At 44.7% G+C, this 6,561-nt stretch overlaps 1 long non-coding RNA gene across 1 annotated transcript; it reads left to right on the forward strand.

The window, feature by feature from the left end:
• The first annotated feature begins 810 nt into the window (after positions 1 to 810).
• Positions 811 to 4,910, forward strand: LOC145659292 (uncharacterized). Its single transcript, XR_014125350.1, has 3 exons — positions 811 to 887; positions 4,156 to 4,215; positions 4,506 to 4,910. It is a non-coding gene; the product is annotated as an uncharacterized LOC145659292 (long non-coding RNA).
• Positions 4,911 to 6,561: the final 1,651 nt, after the last annotated feature.

A 6,561-nucleotide genomic window follows, 5' to 3' on the forward strand; every position in this document is an offset into this window, starting at 1 on the left:
TTGTGAGCATGTGTGCGCATGTTTGTGCATGCATGTATGTGTGGGTCTGTATGTGTGTGGCCTGGAATTCAGTCCTGATCACCATAGCAGCCTTTGACCAACTGGCAGGCAGCCTGAAGTCCGGCAGGGCAAACAGATGTCCTCTCACCAAGGCAGGACAGAGTCAGGAGAAGCTGGGTGTTGGCGATATGCCGGCGCACTAGGCCAGGTGAGGGACAAAGGACGAGGGCGACACCCTGTGTTGTCCCACACACTCTCAGACTTGAGGACATCGGTCAGGCTCAAAATATGGCCATTTTTCTAACAGAGATAAACACAGTTACCACTCTAACCTGACTGAGAGCTTATTGTTACTGAGTCTTTCCATCTATGATCCTTTTTTTTGTATAGGTATGACTATACCTACAGACAGGCTCAAAGGGACAGAATAATGATATCGAGTTTGTTATCGATATTTATTTTCAATCTCTTGGAACTTTATATGCATTTTGAAAGCACACACTACTGCTGAAATGATCACACATTCCATTTGGCCAAATTTAATTTTTGGTTTATGCCATTATTTCCGGTGACATATAGCTCACACATCATTAACCTAAGACGTGGTGTATGTTCACTGTGATGCCTTTAGAGCAATTGAGAATAAGTGATTTACTGAAGGGTATATAGAAGAGCACTCCCTTCTGGGAGTTTAGCCAATGGTTCTTTGATTGTTGCTATATTACCCCATCTGTAAGAGGAGAAAGCTGCCATGTCCTGTATTAAAGAACAAACGAATTCTGTATTGCTTCCTTTCACATTTTCTTCTGACAACCTCCACCCTTGGGTCTTCATGAGGGACTAGTTCCAGGGAGGAGCAGCCTGAATTCATCTCCTTGAGTCTGGGGGTGAGTGTGAGACACAAGGGCGTTCACACCTTGAGGGCCTGTCACCTCAGCCACACGTAACGTAGCTCTGACGAACAGCCAGTGAGCTCGTGGGACACATTTTACTCCGCCTTTTAATTACCCAGGTGTGCGCGGCAGAGGTGTGTGGCTCAATGAGAAAACGCTGTTTGCAAGAAGGGGGAGAAATTTGTTTAATTGCAATCCGACACATTTTGATTGGGCTTGGGATGGAACGTGGGCTTTGATGAATGGAGTTGCCTATGGCGACGGCCTCGTGGAGGTGGGTTTTAGACTGAGATTAATGGTTGATGTGTTCCTGTTCCAGAGTCAATGGAAAAACCGCCACAATGCCACGAAGATTTTAAAGCTCAAGTGAGCAATGGCCATATATAGGGTCAGGTGAATACTGTTGCTAGAAGGGCAGTCCCATCACCATGGATACATACAGCATCTGGCCAATGGCAGTACATTTACATTTACATTTATGACATTTGGCAGATGCTCTTATCCAGAGCGACTTACAAAAGTGCTATGTCATTTACTCATAGAATATCCTAGTACAGTACAGTAGGTTAGAATCAAACATACCAATGAACTAGAATACTGTAGAATACAGCGATGAATGCTCATACCTAGAAGTGCAAAACATGTAATAACAACAATCAGTGCAATAAACAAAACCCTACAATAAGTACTAGAGTTTCAGATAGTCGACACAGATGCAGGATCAGTGGTCATTTAAATAATAAAGCAAACAGTAAATAGTAAATCAAACAGAGCTTCCCTCATCTGTTTGTAAGAGGCTCTTGTTTCACACTTGCGCCTTGGTCATAGTGGAGACCTGGGTGAGACCTCACAGGTGTTCACCAAAGATCCTGGTATTCAGCTATCACCAACAGCCCTCAAACTCAGCCCCAATCAATGGTGCCATTGATAATCATGTCGATGGTTTACGGTGCAGAGCACTCAAAAGTCTTCATTGATTGATATGCACAGTTAACTCCGGAAGGGATCAATCGGGGCTGCCCACAAATACTGAAGATCTTGGCTCTGCTAACTCACTAACCTTTTTCTTGGGGTGGTCCATACTCTCATCCTCGGCTAATCAACCTGCTTCACACTCGAGTCTCTCGCCACACAGTCCGACCTGATTGTGAGAGTGCTGGGGCAGCTATATTTAGGCCCCTCTCCCTGCTAATTGGAGGTGAGGAATGCAAGAGTGTGACAACGTTCGCGTGGGGAGGTGTGATTGCGCACGTAGCGGCAAGCCACCCCCCACCCATCTTTTTTTCACACCTTTTTGGCATGCCATTAACGGCATGTTGAGGAGATTAGTTTCCTGAGTTGAGGAAAACAGGGTCTCATGCATGTGCACGTGATGGTAATAAAATAAATCTCATTTCTCTCCCATTTGGTTGGACAACTTCTACATCACTTTTTGTTTCCAGAGATAGGAAGGTTGGCAGGACGGTGACTGAGGTGTGGAGGGTGGCAAGTAGGCACAACTGGTGTAGCAGTGAATTATGGTAGAGCCCACTCGAAATATAGCAAGAGTTTTAAAATCAAAACTTAGTTCTGCATCCAAGATAGGACTTTTTGGTAAAAGCGATGCTATATATACAGACAGTGCTTAATGTTGGGGTCAGTTAGGGTTAGGGTTAGGGTTAGGGCCTGTATTTCTGCAGGCAGTGCATGTAAAAGATATATATGATAACACAACTGGCATTATATTGTTGTAGGATCCAAATTTACTGCTAAGGCTCTAAAGCTGGAGCTGTTTCTCATTGTTGAGTCTATCAGCACTCCTCTGAAACCTCCAGAGATTTACAAGTGGAAGATGTAAACGCTAAGACCTACTCATTTAGTTCCATCAGTCCACATTACAGTTCGGTTCACTTACCTTCCTTTCACTTACCTCCCTTGCCATGCTTCCTTCACAGCTGAGTTCACTTGAGCTCCTCTGGCCACAGTTTGGTGTTGGCCAAACGAATGAGCTTTAACACAGGCCATTCGACTACGCCGTAATTGCCGAGTTCTTACCCAGGGAACCGAGCGGGGCCCTGACATGCTTGACAAGCTCTACCCATGTGACCACATTTCTGCCCCCAAGAGCCCCCCCGCCCCCTGCCTGGGCTCTGTTAATCAGCACGGTGCTGGGTCCATGACAGCGGGCAAGGTGGCAGTAATTGCAGGTGGTGGTAATTGTAGACGGCAATGATTGCCGATGGCCTCGGTGACAGCTCGGCAGCACATCACGATTGGGCCCAAGCGACAGGTGAGGAACTTTCTCTCCTTGGCCCCTCTCAGTAATTACTTTGAGGTTGGGTCCATGTTTTTGCTGTGCATAACAAGTTGACTTTAAAAAGATGCATTAGATTCACCTTCATGAGCTTTTTTTGATATGCTTCAAAAGTGCTGCATTCTTTGTAGCTTGGGTGGGCGGGGCTCTCTTACCCATGGCTGTCTCATTTGCATGACCTGATTCTCGGGTAATGAATTTTCTATTGTTTTTCATATCATGAAATCTTTGCTCAGGCATATTAAAAGCACTTGACTGCTTTGTGAGGCTTTTCTTTTTGTCGTTTTCTTTTTTCTCTACTTCACGCTTTCTGTTGAAGAGAACTGAATTATGGGCCATGATAGATTTTTTCAGGTGCCTTTAATTCTACTGACATTAGTGTATTTTAGTATTCACAGTGAGAGCTATTATAAAGGTAGTAGTTTTTGAAAATATTGCATCTGGCATAATTCTCAGATCCAAAACCGTTGCATGCCCCAAGTGCACAGATGAAATATCACAGGTGATCTTGTTTGATAATGAACTCATAACACTAAACCAGTACCTCTTTTTTGTTGTTTGTTTGTTGGGTTTTTTGTGTGTTTTTTCATAATAACCTTTGTCTACCTTTACGGTGTGGGTGGGTGTAAATTAATGAAAAGTGATAATGCCATATGCGGCTCACTTTGCGTGAGACACAAGCACTCAGGAGTTTGCAGAGAGAGAGAGCACCAGGAAAGCAGAACTCCAGCCCTGTGTGGTGACATGGACTCGCGAGTCGCTGCATGCCCGTACACACACGCCTAAACCCTTGCCTGCTGCTCTGGTCGCGTAGCCTGTTGTTAGCGGGTGCCTGTGGAAGTGATGCACTCGCTGAGGAATGCTACAGACCAGGGTGCACATGACAGGTATAGGCTCCATGCAGTGTGTCTCAATCGCAGAAATGAGCCTTGTTCCATCTCATGTAACCTTGTTTTTCTGTCCTTCCAGGTCTCTCGAGTCTGCACAGATGCTATATACATGAACTTCACAGTGACAAATAGAGATAAGGTGTTATTAAAGTATTTTGTTTGATTCACTTTCAAGTATGTATTGGCACTGAGCTTTAATCCTACCATTTTGACTTGATTGTTGGTGAACACTGAACACTGTGTACTAATGTCAACAAAGCCAAAGTTGTTTTTGTCTCTTCTCCCTTGTGCTACACCTTTAAAGCTTCACATTGCTTCACACACACCAACCACCCCCCACCCCCCAAAGCTGTGTTGGAGTGTTGGGCCTGGTGTAATTGCAAGCAGCTGGTAGCAAGGTGAAGTCACATGTGTGTTTTGACACGGCAGCTCTGCGCTCGCGCTCTTCGAGTGGCAGGTGACGCAGGAGCGAACTCGGCATCGTGTCATCCGCTCGGCGCTGGCAATGCTGATGTGCGCCTCCGCACGCCGTTTCCCGAGCAGCTCAAGGCTCACCAAGGCGATGGAAAGGAGAAGGAGACACAAACGCCCACCTGGCTGTGAGCGGGAAAGAGGAGAAAGGAATGAATGAGGATATGTGTGTCTGTTTCCATTAACCACCTATGGACTGAGAAACAGAGAGGGTTCTTATTGTTGTTGTTTGTTTTTTTTACTTTTTATCGTTGCAAGTCATGGTAGTGTGTTTTTCAGCAAGATTTATGTCACATCACACCCCTCTTCTGACTTAAAAAATATATTCCTAATTCATGCATAGTTTCTTCATTTAATCGTTTGTTTAAGGGTGCTTGTTTAAGTGAGATATTGCAGTACCTGTAGCTGCTTCTCACTGAACCCGAGAGGAATTCATTTAATTTAACTTTCCAAAAGTGAGGAGGAAAGGAAAGTTCAGCTCCCCCCGGGTTGCCATGGCAACCACTTCAGAGAAAGGAGGATGGCTCAGAAAGTTCCACAAGTAAAGGAAAGTTTTCACAGAGCAGCGTCAAGCATCACACCCTCCGTAGACCAGGCTCCTGTGTGCTGTACACACATACCCCTGCCACAAAGCTGTTCTTGTCTTTAGCAACTGAGCCAATGGTCCTTGTATGCAAACATGAGAAATCTCTTTCAGCGGATGAAGGAGTTTGTGCAGGAGAAGAAGTGGGTTTAGATTTTCTCCTGATTATTCGTCTTTTCAGATGAAGTAGGACCGCGGACCATTAATGTTCCTGTTGTGGCCTTGACAGCATGCAAAAACCGTTGTGCTCCACTCGGGAGGCCAAAAAGCTAAACAATCACTGGCTTAGAACAAGCAACACAACACTGGCTTAGGTGCTACAACACAACAAAAATAAATGAATGGTTTTGTCGTTGTGATTTGTGCATTTTATGAAGAAAAGAAATAGAAATAAGACATCTATGATACAGAGACATAATTCAGTCACACTCAACAGTGTGAGGATCCACCCCAAGTTACATCACAAACTTAGGCCTACTTTTCAGTGGTGGATGCTTGATGAGGAACACTGGTTGATGTACCAGTGACAGTCCAGCAGGCTGCTCAAGTCCTGTGGTGACAATGAGAATGAGACAATACCTAACTACTGCAGCGAGGCTTGACATTACCCACAATAAATTGTTATCACAGCAAGCCATTACCAAGCTGGCAAAGGTGACAATTCTGTTTGATAAGGCACCAGAGAAAAAGAGAGAGCTGGTGTAACCCTGCCACCAACCAAGCAGCAGCTAGTGAGTATGACAGATGAATATGATATTCCCACTGGCCCCATCGTCTCTCTCAGAGAGGCCACAAGCATGTGGGGCTGGAGAGAGGGGACTTCTTCTGCTCAAACTTCTCCAACCTCTCCTCGATCCCCTCAATTTTCCTAAACCCACCCCAGACAACAGGCCCAGTGCCAATGATCATGTGCACAACAGCTTCCTGCTCTCAAACCAAAGCACACAGGACAACCCCAACAGCCAATTCGCAACTGCCAGGGGAAGATTTCTCATGGATATATTTCATGGATATTAATGATGACAAGATTAAAAGCTTCATAATAAATTACGAGCTGTGCATGCCAAAGGGACCATATACCAGATTCAATAAAGCCATTCTTTCTCCACTGAGTATAGAAACTGAAGTTAATGGAACCTAGACCCAGGTTTACAGCAGACAGTAATTCTAAAACAATAACTCATACATTCAGCATGTTAGACTGCCTTTATTTGTTTGCAACGCATTTTTGATATTGATAAAATAATGAGAACAACATACAATAAAGGAAAATGGACAAGAGGATCCACAGTCTCCCAGTAGGATGGATTACCATGCCTTTCTGTAGGTAATGAGATAATGCGACTTCTAAATGTATATTTTTCTTAAACTAGAGAAACATTAAAGTGAGGCGATGCAATCAGGCAGCACCATTCGGCCCATGCACAGTGC

The sequence above is a fragment of the Electrophorus electricus genome, chromosome 9 (assembly GCF_041902795.1).
Source record: "Electrophorus electricus isolate QZ-2024a chromosome 9, ASM4190279v1, whole genome shotgun sequence".
Taxonomy (NCBI): Eukaryota; Metazoa; Chordata; class Actinopteri; order Gymnotiformes; family Gymnotidae; genus Electrophorus; species Electrophorus electricus.